At 41.6% G+C, this 16,823-nt stretch overlaps 1 pseudogene; it reads left to right on the forward strand.

Annotated features, from left to right (window-relative positions):
• The first annotated feature begins 11,902 nt into the window (after positions 1-11,902).
• On the forward strand, positions 11,903-13,149 carry LOC141109900 (elongation factor 1-alpha 1 pseudogene; annotated as a pseudogene).
• The last annotated feature ends 3,674 nt before the right edge of the window (positions 13,150-16,823 follow it).

Genomic DNA, 16,823 nt, shown 5'->3' on the forward strand with positions numbered 1-16,823 from the left:
GGCACCGATGTAGACACTACATTAAAAGTCCGTTTAATAATGGGAATAAGCTCTTCTTTAAATATTTTATAGAATCTTGGGGTAAAACCATCCGGGCCTGGGCTCTTCCCCGGTACTAATGAATCTATTACCCTTTGTATTTCACCTTCTGAGAATTCCTGTTCTAATTGCGTTACTTCTAATGATGTTAATACAGGAAGTGCAGTTTCTTTAATGTATTGGTGGATATCTTGTTGCAAACCCTCTGGATTAACAATAGCCTTGTGATTAGATATATTGTATAGTTTCGTATAAAATGTCTGGAATTCTTTTAGAATCCCCTTCGGGTCATATCTCATATTCCCTGCTTCTGTCTTAATCTTAACTATAGGCGAGGTCTTACACCGATTTTGTAGGGCTCTTGCCAGGAGTTTACCTGGCTTATTGCCCTGTTGGTAGTATAGAGAACGATTATTATCTCTTATACGTAGTGTATGCTCATTCAGCAGAGTTTGCAACTCTGTCTTCCTATCTGTTAATTCTAACAAGATTTCACGTGTTAAACTTTGTTTATGTTGAGCTTCTATTTCCGGTATTTCCTTTAATAATTGAGTTATTCTATTGTTTTTAATTTTTTTCAGTCTGGCCCCATGTTTTATGAATAGTCCTCGGATTACACATTTTAATGCCTCCCATTGAATCGGTAGAGAAGTAGTGTCTCCAATATGATCCTGTGGGAAATTCATTATTGCCTTCCTTATTTCTAGTACACACGCCTCATCGTATAGCAGATTATCATTAAGCTTCCAGTTTCCTCTAGTATTTTCGCCTTTGAGTAAGTCAAGTGTCAGAAATATTGGGGTGTGGTCTGACCATATAGCACTACCTATTTCAGCTGATGAAGTAATTGCCACTCCCAACTGATTAATCAGAAAGTAATCGATTCGATGATAAGACCCATGGACATTTGAACGGAATGTGAAATCCTTCTCCCCTGGGTGTAATGCCCGCCAGATGTCAACCAGTTGGTATTTTACCATAAGTTCTTTAAATTTCTTCTTTTCTTTACTCGTCTGTGCAATCGAGGGTGCTGTGGTGTCTATACTCCTGTCCAACACAAAATTAAAATCCCCACCTATTATTGTTATCCCCTCCACCTTTTCCATGAGCTCACTAATCAATTGTGACCCTATTTTAAGCTGATTTTGATTGGGTAGGTATAAATTAATAAAAGTAAATTTTTTACCATATATATTAAGTTTAAGTAATATTGCTCTTCCATCCCTATTACACCATTTTTCAAGCACTTGATGTGGTATTGTCTTATGTATTGCGATAGATACACCTTTCGACTTGGAATAAGTATAAGAATCATGATACCATGTAGTGTAATATCTATTTTGAAGATTGGGAACGTGATCTGTGCGGAAATGCGTCTCCTGAAAAAAGACAATCCCTACCTTCTGTTTATGGAGAGAGTATAGAACCTGAGACCTCTTTGATGCTGAGTTAAGACCTCTAATGTTATAAGAACATATTTTCATTGTTTTTCAATACCAAGAGAGAGGGAAGAAGGGAGAAGAGAGGAAAAAAAAAAAAAAAAAACCCACCCCCGCACTCACACACACAAAAACCCTAAACTATTGACTTATATAAAGTCTATCTTACAAACAGCGTAAGTTCCCTCTACTGGGGGAATCGGACACTGACGACCAAAATCTGCCGCTCAGTCAGTGACCACAATGACCACACGCCGCATTCTAAATTCTATTGACTTAAATTTTTAATCTCTTATTTTCCTTCTATCCCCTCTTTTCTCATTGCTCCCCTCCTAAAAACAAAAAAAAAAAAAAAAAAATTGGGGGAGCATATGGGTAGGAAGGGGGTGGGGGAGACATCTCAGAGGTAAAGATTTCTGCTCCTGTCATATATAACGCTTGCTTGTAATTGCTTTATCTCGGAAAGAGATGTAGAGGGAGGGGGAGAGGAGGGAGAAGAAAAAAAAAAAAAAAAGTAAAACACCTCCCATCTTTACGCCCAGAGAAGATCATATATTGTATTACTATACGTTGTAACATTCTTGTTATCATCCCCAATATCTATACCTTATTGTGTGAGATATTTCGTGCATCAAATTATACAATAACAACCAGGAACCAACATCTATTCCTCACTATTCCATACATCTAGTAATTTATTAAAAAAAAAAAAAGGAGAAAAAACCCTCACGGGTCCCGTCACCTATCATTGTACACATTATAACATAATCATTACCTCTAACCCCTATGTCGTAAAAAAAAAAAAAAAAAAAAAAACCCCTCCCATCTTTACACCCATAGTAAATCATAAATTGTATTACTCTATATTACAAAACAATCATGTTAACATCCCCAATATCTATACCTTGTTATGTGATATATTTCGTGCATCAATTTATATATTAACAACCAAAAACCAGAATCTATTCCTCATTATTCCATATTTCCTGTAATAAAAAAAAAAAAAAAAAAAAAAGGGTGGTCCTTATTATCATCCCCAGTGGCTAATCTTTGTTGTGTAGTATATTTTGTGCGTCTATTTAACAATGATATGAAATTAAAATCTGTTCCTCCCTAATCCGTGCTTATTACTTACCGATTCTCTTACTCCCCTTTTTCATTCCCCCAACTATGTGCACATATCCACACCCCACTGTAACCAATAACCTATCCCCAATGTTTGTGCCCTTTATAACATAATGTGTCAAAAACCATTCACAAGTGATGTGCCCCAAAAAAAAAAAAAAAAAAAAACACCCACTACCCCATTTTATCATTTCCCTTATTGGTGTTGAACATTCTTTATCTGAACCATTTGTTATGCTAATGTTAAGGTAGTAAGTCAAAAAAAAAAAAAGGGGGGGGGTAAATAAGCAGCCCCCACTCCCCCTTGCTCCACCATCTCTATCTACCCACTATCTTCATCTCACCGAGTTAATTAAGTCCTCCTCCTGTGAATACCGTCATATTATATACTAAAAATACCTCCCCCAGCCCCAGTTTATCTACAAGTGACTAATCAGGACTTTCTGAATCCTTTCATGAACGAAATAGGCCAGTCTGGTAATTCTACTACTGGTAATTTAAGAGTTGCCAGGAACTGCGGTAAATCTTCCATATCACTAAATACAGCCGTTAGTCCCTCTTTCTGTGCCTGTAATTGAAATGGAAATTTCCATCTATATTGTAAGTTATTTCTTCTTAGTTGTTCCACTAGGGGCTTTAATGCTCTTCTTCGATCCAATGTAAATTTTGATAGATCTTGAAATAGTAGCAATGGATCTCCCTCATGCTGGATATTTTTATTTTGACGTGCTGCAAACATGATTCTATCCTTTATATGAGCATAGTGCATTTTGCAGATGACATCCCGTGGTTTACTCGGATCTATTCTCCTTTTCCCCGCTACTCTATGGGCACGGTCAATTATTAGGTCTTTTACTTCTATATCCTGGATTAATTCCTGAAAAATTTTTTGGAGTGTTGTTATCAGTTCTTTTACGCTCACATCTTCTTTTAACCCTCTAATTCTGATGTTAGATCTTCTATTTCTATTTTCTTGCTCATCCAAGCAGTTAATTAGTTGATTTATTTGTTTTTCTTGATCTTGAGCTCTATCCTTTATGTTAGTTAGTTCTTGTTCTGTTTTTGAGATTCTGGTATCTAATATAGCTGTTTTTTCTTGTGTAATTTTTGTGGATATCTTCAGTTCTTGTATCTCTACTTTATATGAATTTTCCAATCTTTGCACATATTGGTCCATATCCGTCCTAGTTGGGAGAGATTGAATGTATTTTCTCAAGTCCCAATTTTCTTTACCCCCTTCTTCTCTTGGGTCGCTCAGTGAGCCTATTGTGTCTATTGGTGAGCTGTTTCTAGGGTGATCCATCTGCTCTTCCTCTGATGATCTAGATGCCCCCGAGACTTCCGCAATGTTTGAAATTTCTTGTGATGTATGTAGAACTTGAGTTATTTGGGGGGATTGCAGCTGCAATTGTTGAAAAATCTCCTTTATATCAGATGTTTGTGTAATTTGTGCCCCTGTAGAGTTTTTATTTTTGATTTTTGTTTTATCTTTCTTTTCCTTTTGAGATTGTGGTGTTTTGTTTCCTTTCTTGGGTGCCATGCTTCTGATAGATCTTGTTTCTCCTCTCTTCTCCTTTTCTAGGATGATTCCTTATAAATTTATGTTTTTTTTCCTTTTTCTTCCTTTCCTTTCTCTTTTCTTTTCCTCTTCCTTCTTTCTATCCACTTATTAACCTTTTAGTGTCCTTTTTAGATGTCCATACTATATAGGGTAGTGTGTATCACCTTTTAACCTCCTATGTTCACCCCTTAGATTGAAGTTAGAGATGCTTAACAATTCTATTGGGTAAACTCTCTTATTAATAATCACACTGTAGAATAATATTTGACCAGCTCTTATTCCAGGACTATAATCACTTGCACCAGTCCCTTTAATTCATACAGCATCCCTCTCTCAAAAAGAAACTAATAGTGTTATCTCAGTCCACAGTATTTGTGATTTTTATGCAGTCTCTGTGCCACTTTCAACATCCTTTGTAAGACCTTGTGTATCTTTAATCATACCTGGTCTCTGGCATCTTTGGTCTCCTTACTTCTTCCCTGTAGCCCAGCAACTGTGTGTTATAGGAAGGTAGATCTCCCGGTCCTCCTGATCCCTGCTGTTTGAGACCCTCGAACCGCCGCCGGAGTGTGCGTCTCACGAGCGAGCCGCCCCTGCCGCCTGTATGAGCAGACACGCAGCAGCACTCGCTTGTCTCTGCGCTATCTCCTGGCTTCGTTCTCGGTCCCACTCCCAGCACTCCACAGGTGACGTTTCCTCCCGGGGCTCTCGATCTCAACCACCTCCTGCTTCAGCTGCTTTTGCTACTGCTTGACAAGTCACTCCAATGACGGGGATAGAATTCGGCTGTTTAACTTAGGTGTCTAGGCATTTGAATCAGCCGCCCAGACCATCTTGATCTCCAGCGTCTCCAGTCAGTGCAGCGTGTCAGTCACTCGACCTCCCTAAGCGGCCATCTTGGGCGTCAGCTCCTCCCCTCGGCCATGAATATCAAACATTTTAACATCATATTTCAACCATAATTGCAGAACATTTAATACAAATACATAGAAATCAGAACACGCTATTCCTACACCCCCTAAATCTACATAAAAAAAAAAAAAAATATGATAAAAGAAGAAGACAAAAAGCAATAAGTAATGGAAAAAATAAGGAAAAGAGAAGGACAAAAGATGTTGGTGCAAAAACGAATAACCACTATGTATGGACAGTAAGGGGGGACCTGGTATATTTGTAGGGTAATGACTAGGAAGGGATAAACAATGCAAAATCCCCATCCTACAAAAAGGGCTTAAAGCTGACAGCGTCGTTGAGACCTGGTGTTTGCGTTGCTGTCAAGCAATGAATCCATCTCGTCTCCCTTTGTAGGATGAGGCGATCCCAGTCACCCCCTCGTTTGTCAGTATGTATTCGCTCAAGAGCAAAGAATTTAATACAGTGTGGATTTTTATTATGTTTCCACGTTCCGTGTCTCCCAATGGGTGACATAATGTCACCCCCTTTGATAGCGGATACATGGTCATATATCCGTTGCCAAAAATGCCGTTTGGTCTTGCCGACATAGTAGCTTCTGCATACACATTTCATCAAGTAAACGATCCTCATCGTTTGGCAATTTACAAAATGATTTGCCTGGTGTATTTCACCATTGGGTAAGGTGTGTGTGTGTGTTCGTCCTGTCCAAAGAAATTGGCAAAAGGCGCAACCACCACACCTACGTGTGCCTGGGTATTTATATTTGAGTTGTCTACCTTCTTTGTTGAAATGGCTCTGTACTAATTGATCACGTATGGAATTGTTCCTACAGTAGACAATTTCTGTTTTATCCTGGATAAAGCCTGCTACCTATGGGTCGGCTTTTAGGGGAAACCAATATTTGTTGATGATGTGTCTAATTAGACTCTGTTGTCTAGAGTAGGGGTCTCCAAACTGCGGCCCGAGGGCCAAATGTGGCCCTTTGCCAGCCGTTATCCAGCCCTTGGGGCACTATTCCTCCCACTGATATGAGGCACTATTCCTCCCCCTGACACCAACAATGGGGCACTATTTCTTCCACTGATACTAATGATGGGATACTATTCCTCCTACTAATAGGGACACTACTCCTACTGACCACTAACCCTGATGCCATATTTATTCTCACTCATGCTGAGCCCATGACATTTTCTGCCCCTGCTGGCCACAATCCGGCCTTCCTAAAGTCTGGAGGACAATAAACTGGCCCTTTGTTTGAAATGTTTGGAGCACCCCTGGTCTAGAGCATCTTTAAATTCCTTTGGTCATATTTTTGGTGTCATCTTTACTACTTTTAGTTTTCTGAAAAATAAGGTCCTCCCTATTTTTGTTGGCTCTTTGATATGCTTTTTTTGAGTTTTTTTTTTTTTTTTTTTGGAGTAGCCTCGGGAAAGTAATCTGTTTCCGAAAATCTTCCCGTGATGAACAATTGCATTTTAATACGCAAATATTGTCCATACGGGATGGATTTCACCAGGCTTGTGGGGTGTCCACTATTTGCTCTCAGTATGGTATTTCCTGCTGTGGGTTTACGGAACAGGGTAGTTCCCAAACCTTTTTTGGTTACATGTCATTGTAAATGTCGCTGTTAGTTCAGGTAGTGGGATCCCCAGGCAGGCTTCACAAAGGTCAGCCTAGCTGAGTCTTTGATCTTGAGCTTTGGTGGACTTTAGGGGACATCATTTCTTGAAATGAGATGTTGACATTTGATCAGCTTAAGGACAAATTTGCCCTACCAAAAAGGTACCTATTTCGATATCTGCAGTTGAGACACGCCTTTGTTTCAAAGTATGGCTCCTCTGCTCTGGTAATTCAGCCCCCCTCTCTTGAAAGTTTGTTAAGAGATGCTGATATGTATAAAACCTTATCGGAAAGTTGTTCCCTACCAGACCCCTTGAGATTGTGAGATTAAAAGTGGGAAGTGGATGTCTCTGCAGGGGGAGGATTGGGAAGACATGTGGGACTACCTATTCCAGCACCTATTCTTGGCAATGGATAGATTAATTCAGTACAAATTTCTCCACTGCATCTACTACATGCCGGTTAGACTAGTGAACATATATGGGTCCCCCACGGCTGAGTGCTGGAGATGAACCTTCTCTCCGACAGATTTTTCCCATTCATTTTGGCTTTGCCCCATCATTCAGTGGTTTTGGCAAGAGGTTACACAAAATATCACTAGTCCCACAACCTTGCCAGTTTCGTTAACCATTCAAGTATGATGCCTTTTGGGTTTGACAGAAGGGCTAGTGAATACAGTAGCAGGACGATGTTGAGCATAGTTAATTTTTATGCCCAAAAAAGCAATCCTCCTCCAATGGAAACGTCCGGTGGCTCCTGCTTTGAGCAATTGGAAGGGATTGGTGAATAAGGCTCTCCCATTTTGCAAAGCTCCCTATTTACATCAGGGATGTCCTAGGAAGTTTGGGATGGTATGTGGCAGCTGGATTTCGGTGATTGATACGGGTAGTCCTGCATAAATTCCCCTCTATTCTGGGAACAGAGTTGATTATTAGACAAGACCAGTCAGCCATGGCGGGTTTGTTTATTATTATACTTCCTTGGTTGCACTGTCCTGGATTGTGCTGTTGATCTGTTCCACCCTACCTCCAGTTACTGGGGTTATGCATCCTTTGAAGGCATATTTCTTAACCGCTTTAGCCCCAGAAGATTTTACCCCCTTCCTGACCAGAGCACTTTTTGCGACTCGGCACTGCGTCACTTTATCTGACAATAGCGCGGTCGTTCGACGTTGCACCCAAACAAAATTTATGTCCTTTTTTTCCCCACAAATAGAGCTTTCTTTTGGTGGTATTTGATCACCTCTGCGCTATAAACAAAAAAAGAGCGACAATTTTGAAAAAAACTCAATATTTTTTACTCTTTGCTATAATAAATATCCCCCAAAAATATATAACAAAACAATTTTTTTCCTCAGTTTAGGCCAATATGTATTCTTCTACATATCTTTGGTAAAAAAAAAATCGCAATAAGCATATTGATTGGTTTGCGCAAAAGTTATAGTGTCTACAAAATAGGGTATTTTTATTTTATTTTTATTTTTTTTTACTAGTAATGGCGGCGATCTGTGTTTTTATCAGGACTGCGATATTATGGCGGACACATCGGACAATTTTGACACATTTTCGGGACCATTGGCATTTATACAGCGATCAGTGCTATAAAAATGCATTGATTACTGTAAAAATGTCACTGACAGTGGAGGGGTTAACACTAGGGGGCGATCAAGGGGTTAATTGTGTTCCCTAGGAAGTGATTCTAACTGAAGGGGGGAAGGGGACTGTCTAGGGGAGATGACAGATCGCTGTTCATACTTTGTATGAACAGACGATCTGTCTCTTCTCCCCTCAGAGAAACAGAAATTTTACACACACGTTTACACACACAGATCCTGGTTCTCCGTGTATCAGCCGCGATCGCTGGAGCCCGGCAGGGATCCTGACCGCCGGGCACTCTCATCGGCTCCGGGGGCAAGCAGCGGGCGCGCGCACCCCTAGTGGCCACAGGGCGAAGCGATGTTACATTACGTCAATTCGCCCAGCCGTGCCATTCTGCCGCAGTACAACTGCGGCGGCTGGTCGGCAAGTGGTTCATTTTTTACTTTTTTTTACTTTATGTCCTCACCTGTCCTACACAATCCCATATCTTATATTGTATCCTAAGATATGGCTAAGGGGAGTCTGCTATTCCACAGAGAGAGATGAGGGGGGGGGGTTTGGGGGTGGCAGCTGGTTCTGCGTAACCATTATTGTTGCCTCCTGGGGGGGTAGTTTTTGACTGTACCTATACATTCACTGGCCACTTTATTATTAGGTACACCTTGCTAGTACCGGGTTGGACCCCCTTTTGCCTTCAGAACTGCCTTCATTTTTCGTGGCATAGATTCAACAAGGTGTTGGAAACATTCCTCAGCATAGCAGTTGCTGCAGATTTGGCAGCTGCACATCCATGATGCAAATCTCCCATTCCACCACATCCCAAAGGTGCTCTATTGGATTAAGATCTGGTGAATGTGGAGGCCATTGGAGTACAGTGACCTCATTATCATGTTCAAGAAACCAGTGGTGAGATGATTTGAGCTTTGTGACATGGTGCATTATCCTGCTGGAAGGAGCCATCAGAAGATGGGGACACTGTAGTCATAAAGGGATGGACATGTCAGCAACAATACTCAGGTGGGCCGTGGAATTTTAATGATGCTCAATTGGTACTAAGGGGCCCAAAGTGTGCCAAGAAAATTTCCCCCACACCATTACACCACCATCAGCCTGAACTGTTGATACAAGGCAGGATAGATCCATGCTTTCATGTTTATGCCAAATTCTGACCCTACCATCTGAATGTTGCAGCTGAAATCGAGACTCATCAGACCAGGCAACGTTTATCTAATCTTCTATTGTCCGGATTTGCTGTAGCCGAATCTGCTGTAGCCCATTTGCTTCAAGGTTTGATGTGCTTTGTGTTCAGAGATGGTATTTTGCATACCTTGGTTGTAACAAATAGTTATTTGAGTTACTGTTGCCTTTCTATTATCTCGAACTAGTCTGCCCATTCTCCTCTGACCTCTGACGTCAACAAGGCATTTTCCTCCACACAACTGCCATTTACTGAATATTTTCTCTTTTTCAGACCATTCTCTGTAAACCCGAGAGATGGTTGTGTGTGAAAATCCCAGTGGATCAGCAGTTTTTGAAATACTCAAACCGGAACATCTGGCACCAACAACCATGCCACATTCAAAGTCACTTAAATCCATTTTTTTCCCCATTCTGATGCTCGGTTTGAATTTCAGCAAGTCGCCTTCACCACGTCTTGATGCCTAAATGCATTGAGTTGCTGCCATGTGATTGGCTGATTAGAAATTTTTTGTTACCAAGCTATTGAACAGGTGTACCTAATAAAGAGGCCGATGAGTGTATAAATATTTTTTGTTTTATTTAGTTTTTGTACTGCTATGTTTGTACTATATACTTTTATAACTCAATAAAACAGAATTTGCACAAAAAAAAAAAAAAAAAAAGATGAGGAAAGTCAAAATTTGTATCTGAGTAAGTTTAGTTTGCTTATAAGCCTAGGTTCACATTGGAGCGATTTGTCAAGAGATTTGAGAGATCAAATCGCATGACAAGTCGCAGCCTATTGGAGGCAATGACACTGTTCCAATCGGTGCGACAGCGATTTTGCGGCGCCGCACCGATTTGCAAAAGTAGTTTCTGCACTACTTTTGCCGATTTCAGGTAAGACTTCAATAGACATCTGTGCAGGAAGCCACCCAGATGTCTATCAAGTAGCACCTGAAATCGCGCTACTTCAAGTGAAGAACAGATAATGAAGATATCACAGTGTTTACTTGCCAAATGATTTTTTTACAGGTATTTATATATAAAAAAAAAAATAAACAAAAAAAAAAAAAATAGGTTTTAAAAAGTACTAAATACTAAAAGGAAATAAAAAACATATACAAATTGCATAAACAAGGGAAAAAGATTAAAATAAAAAACAAATACAAATTGCATAAACAAGGGAAAAAGATTGAAATAAAAAACAAATACAAATTGCATAAACAAGGGAAAAAGATTATACACAAAGATATAATGCACTGGATTCTGTTTTCCCAGTTTACTGTTAAAAAAAAAATAACGAAAAAAGTTTAAAGGGAAAAAGATTGAAATAAAAAACAAATACAAATTGCATAAACAAGGGAAAAAAGATTAAACACAAAGATATAATGCACTGGATTCTGTTTTCCCAGTTTACTTTAAAAAAAAAAATAACGAAAAAAAAGTGTACAAGTCACTTTATTCTGCAAGAAGGAAAACATGCAATTCTAATTTCAGGTGATTTGCTTGGCGTTAATGTGTTGGGTGGAACGTGGGACAAGCGTGCGATGTCTGCGAGCGATGATTTATGGGGGCTGTCAGGCGCTCACACTTCAGAGATGGCTGCACCCCACTCCAGCTATTCATCATTCGCCGCTAGACAGCAATCCATCAACCACCAAACCCGAACTTATAGAGAGGCGAAAACGTGATGCGGAGGACAGCGGGCGCAAAGCAGAGATCCGTGCCGACTGCCGGAAAACCTGAAGATTCATTATAGACACCTCCGAGGATGATTTCCCTTTATGATGTCTCAGACACTTCCTAAAAAAATCATCTTTTGCTTATAGGGAAAAAAAACTAGATACTTCTCTGAAAATATATATGCATTTTTTTTCCTCCTTTTTTCATTTTACTTTCGCCTAACGGGAGGATTTTTTTTTTTTTTTTCATGTTTTATTTCCCAGCGGCCAGGCAGAGTCACTTTTTCAACCAGAACACCAACTGTGAGTGCATCATTATTCATGCGGCTTTTCTACTTTCTTTAAACAACAACAGTCACAAAAAAAATATATAATAATAATAAATCCATCTAATGTAATTTTGTGCATGATGGTTCCTTCCCCCCAGCTGGTCATTGTGCACCCTGAGCAAATTCAATGGTGATTTGTTTCTATCATCACCCTTAACTAATATGGCTGTACTTGCATGCACCCAGGCAATATCACTGGTGCACCCAGGTGGTAACTGCACGCCCTTACTAAACATGGAGGTGTTCAAGTACAGTCTTTGCCCCCCCTTGCTATATTCTCCTATTTAACCCTGCAAACTAAGAGCAAATGTAGGCTTGCTTTTGATGGGTGTTAAAAACATGTCGTAAGCTCTTCCTCACCAGACTGCAGTGGACTTACAAGGTGTTGACCGCCAACATCTACAACTCTACAATGGGAAAGGAAAAGACACACATGAACATCGTTGGGTTCAAACTCGTAGGTTCTGGCAAGTCCACAACAACTGGACATCTCGTCTACAAATGTGGTGGGATTGACAAGCATATCATCAAAAAATTCAAGAAGGAAGCTGCCGAGATGGGAAAGGACTCCATCAAATATGCTTGGGCCTTGGACAAACTGAAGACTGAGCTTGAACATGGTATTACAATCAACATTTCCCAGTGGAAATTTAGGGCCAGCAAGTCTTATGGCCCAATTATGGATGCCTGGTCACATAGACCTCATCAACAACATGATCACTGGCACTTCACAGGCTGACTGAGCTGTGCTTATTGTTGCTCCCGGTGTTGGTGAGTTTAAGGCTGTAAACTCAAAGAATGGACAGTCATAAACATACTCTTCTGGCCTACACCATGAGTGTTAAGCAACTTATCGTTGATGTTAACAAAATGTATTCCACTGAACCACCATACAGCCAGAAGAGATACAAGGAAATTGTAAAGGGAGTCAGCACATACATCAAAAAAATTGGTTACAACCCAGATACCATTGCTTTGGTGACCATCTCTGGTTGGAACCCTCAAAGAGGGAAAGCCCCTACTAACAAGCCTCTTTATCTGCCTCTACAGGACAAGCACAGTATTGGATTGGTGGCATTGGTATAGTACCAGTCCTGTTGAAACTGGGGACCTTAAGCCAGGTATGGTGGTTACTAGTTACCTTTGCTCCAATCAATGTAACAACAGAAGTCAAGTCTGCGGAAATGCACCATGAAGCTTTGAGCGATGCTTTGCCCGGTGCAAACATTGGTTTCAACGTAAAGTAAATTTTCATTTTATCAGGGTAAAGTTGCTGGTGATAGCAAGAATGACCCACCATTGGAAGTTGGGGGATTCACTGCACAGGACATTGTCCGAAACCACCCAGGACAGGTCAATGCTAGCTGTGTTCCTGTGCTGGATTGCCATACTGCTGACATTGCCAGCAAGTTTGCTGAGCTGAAGGAGAGAATCGACTGTTGTTCTGGTAAGTCCTTGAAATCTGGCGATGCTGTCATTGTTGACATGGTCCCTGGCAAGCCCATGTGTGCAGAGAGCTTCTCTGATGATTCTCCCCTTGGTCACTTGACTTTTAGGCAGACTGTTGCTGTTTGTGTCTTCAAGGTTGCCGAAAAGAAGGCAGCAGGTGGTGGCACAAAGTCTTCTCAAAAGGCCCAAAAAGCCAAATTAATATTTTAGCAATCCACCACTACCTCAGCCTTAAAGGGGTTAAGGTGAAAAACCTTTTTTAGTGCTGCAGCCCCCCCAGCCCTCCCGTTTTACTTACCTGGACGCTCCATCTGTAGCTGGTGTCTCGTGTCCTGATTGGATAGATTGATAGCAGTGCAGCCATTGGCTTCCGCTGCTGTCAATCGAATCCAATGTCACAGTGCCGGGGAGCGGGGCCGAGTCCTGCATTCTGTGTGAATGGACACAGATGCAGGACTCGGGAGCACGCCTGCACGAGTGTCCACCAAGGAGAGCTCTTCTCCAATGTGGACAGTCGATGCGGGGAGGAGCCACCAGCGCCACTGTGGGACCCCAGAAGAGGAGGTTCGGGGCAACAATGTGCAAAACGAACTGCATAGTGGAGGTAAGTATAACATGTTTGTTAATTTAAAAAAAAAAAAAAACAAGCCCTTTAACCAGTGGAGGAAGATCTCAAGATTGTTTGTCTCACGTGGCCATTTCAGTTTATTAGTAAAAGGCTGGTTAATGATACCAAAGCATCACAAACACTTTAGAAGGAAAGGAATATTTTGTGGACCATTTGCGGCAGTTTTACATTATTAGTGTTTTTAAATCGGTGATTTTTAAGTGCGAACAACTTGACCAAAAACCTGTTACCAAATTTTTCGAGACCAATAAACAAAGTAAATGAGACATTTGTTGTGGCTTGTACTTGCAAATAAGATCTATGAAAAAAAAAACATGCAGTAAAGACACATTTTTAACACCTTTGGCAAAGGCAGCAGACCAGGGTGTTCACATGCCATGGACATAATGTTTGCTTTATGCCCGCAGCATAAACTATTGCTCCTTTTAATTTTGGCGGGCAGTACTGACACTGAACGTGACCTGTTCAAGTGACTGGGGAAGCGGCGCAAACTCCGCATAACTGCATGCAAAGAACATGGTTGTGGCGAGATGGTGCAGCATTTACAGGGTTAAAACAGGCAACGCAGAGGCTTCATATTGCTTTTCAGAGGGTGGTAAACTTGCTGCACATCTAAAAATAATATTATACAGGATTTATGTAGCACCAACAGTTTGCCCAGCACTTTACTTTATGTTATTTAAACATAGCCTAATGGGGCGTACACAGGGTCGGACTTTTTGGCTACAAAAGTCCAATGGACGCCGACGGACCAAATCCGGCGGACAATCCGATCGTGTGTGGGCTTCCCCGGACTTTCAGCGGACTTTTCCAGTCGCAAATCTGACGGACTTTAGATTTGGAACATGCTTCAAATCTTTACGTCGTAACTCCGCCGGACCCAGAAATCCGCTCGTCTGTATGCTAGTCCGACCAAAAACCCACGCTGGGGCAGCTATTGGCTACTGGCTATCAACTTCCTTATTTTAGTCCGGTGTATGTCATCACGTACGAATCCGTTGGACTTTTGTGTGATCGTATGTAGGCAAGTCCATTCGTTAGAAAGTCCGCTGCAAGTCCGCCAAAAGTCCGTCTGAAAGTTTGTCAGACTTTTGTAGCCGAAAAGTCCGATCGTGTGTACGCCCCATTAGACTCCCATTCTCAGAGTCCAGTTGTTTGTGTCATTGCCCCTCCTCCCAACACATGTTTAAACTGTGTGTTGCTTAAAGTAATATTAAAGTCTTGCTTTTTTCTTGTTTAAAAATAACAAACATGTTATACTTACCTCCTCTGTGCAATGGTTTTGCACAGAGCAGCCCAGATCCTCCTCTTCTCTGGTCCCTCGCCAGCGCTCCAGGCCCCTCCCTCCTGCCGAGTGCCCCCACATGAAGCTGATTGCTATGGGGGCACCCGAGCCAAGCGCTGCTCTGTGTGTCCATGCAGGCATGGAGCCCCGCCCCCTCTCTCTCCTCATTTGCTCATTGACTTTGACTGACAGCAGCGGGTGCCAATGGCGCCTGCTGCTGTGTCTTAGACAATCAGGGGGGAGAGTCCCAGACAGTCGAGGCACTCGTGCAACATCACTGGATCAAAATGGGGCTCAGGTAAGTATTAGGGGGACTGATGCACACTGAATTATTTTTATCTTAATGTATAGGAATGCATTAAGATAAGAAAAGAAAAAACTTCTGCCTTTAGAACCACTTTAAAACTTTTCTGATTGCAATACGACTTTATAAGACCAAGTGTAAAATGCCCCCCTTCATGAGAACACTAAATAACCTTGTAGCAGAGAACTAGGATTGTGAATCTGTGTGTTCCTAGTACTCAGACCCCCTGTCATTAAGAAAGCTTAGTCATAGGATTATTGTCAATATAATTTCTGCATATCATCACTACTAAAAAGAAAAAAAAAAAAAAAGACTGCACTGGCTGGCAAATGTACAATCCCTTCAGTCTAGGGCCATCCCCTAAAATACTTCCTCTCCATCACAAGATGCCACTAGTCTTTCCATTGTTGAATGACGTCTATCTTGCATTTTTGTCCATTTGTCATCTTATAATAAAAAAAAAAAAAAAAAAAAAACACGAGCAGTGTATTTGCTAAAAACTCACTACTACAGTTCTGCGTCCTTGTTCTACATAATTAACGCTATATATAGTGACACCATTAACGATAGCCAGGCGACCAGTAATGGAGAGGTCACCAATAGCAGCCCTCGTTTAGCTGTGGATGGAGTAGTAGAACCCCTTTCAGATTTTTAGTGCTGGAGTGGACTCGCCCTCTCTGTTTGTCCTGTGATCATTGTCACTAGGACTGAAAGTGATAGGAAAATCCAAAACTTTGAGCTGTCCCAAGTACAGGGTCACAGAGAAAATCTTCCAAATAGTGACAACTGTCTCCCAATCATGTGACCACTGTGACAGCCAATCACAGATTGTTACCACCCCCTGGCATACAAAGGGACATCGGGGTTGGGTGGAAAGGGGTTTATACATGGAAGGAAAGGAGGTATCCTTTTCACCAAATATTTTCAACCAGGGTGCCTTGAGGTTTCTTCAGGGAGGCCTTGGCAAAATGCCTAAAAATTGCCCAAAAATTGTATACAAGCCTGCCGGAGGATGAAGCCCGCCTTTTAGTTACACAAAGCTACAGGTTTTGATTGTGCACCAATACAAGCTTCCAACAGCCGGCTTTCTAACAACCAATGACGTCTTTGGTTGATATGGATGACGTTGGGTTCCTGCACAGCATCCTTGTTTGCCCTGCCCTGCTCCATTATCACTGGAGTCATATTAGCTGAGTAAGGGAGAGAAACTGAGGGAAAAGAGAAACATTGGAATACTAGTCAGTTCCAGTGTGCAGGGCTGTGGATAAGAGGGTACCACCAGTCCTCCTGTATGGGGCCCGGCCAGCAGGGGGGCCCAGGCAGCAGGGTGAAGCAGATATGAGCAGGGAGGGTAAGTCAGTGTGCGGTGGGGGGGCAATTACTGGAACTGATCCCCTGTATGGCTCTCTCTGCAGCAGCTGAAAGGATTCTGCACTGCTGTTCCCAACTCCGCCAACTTACTGTAGCCTTTGTGGATGGAAGAACTCAATCCATTCTGTTGGCTCCTGTGTGATGGAGACTGAAGTAAGAAGAGTGAGGTTCCACAGCCAGGGGAGACAGAAGCCAGTGAAGCATTTCACAATCAAGGTGGACTGAGAGCAGACTGACCCTTTAATTACCCATGAACCAATCACTGCCATGCCCCTTACCTTTTCACAGCTACTTCA

This window comes from Aquarana catesbeiana, linkage group LG10, assembly GCF_042186555.1.
Source record: "Aquarana catesbeiana isolate 2022-GZ linkage group LG10, ASM4218655v1, whole genome shotgun sequence".
Classification (NCBI taxonomy): domain Eukaryota; kingdom Metazoa; phylum Chordata; class Amphibia; order Anura; family Ranidae; genus Aquarana; species Aquarana catesbeiana.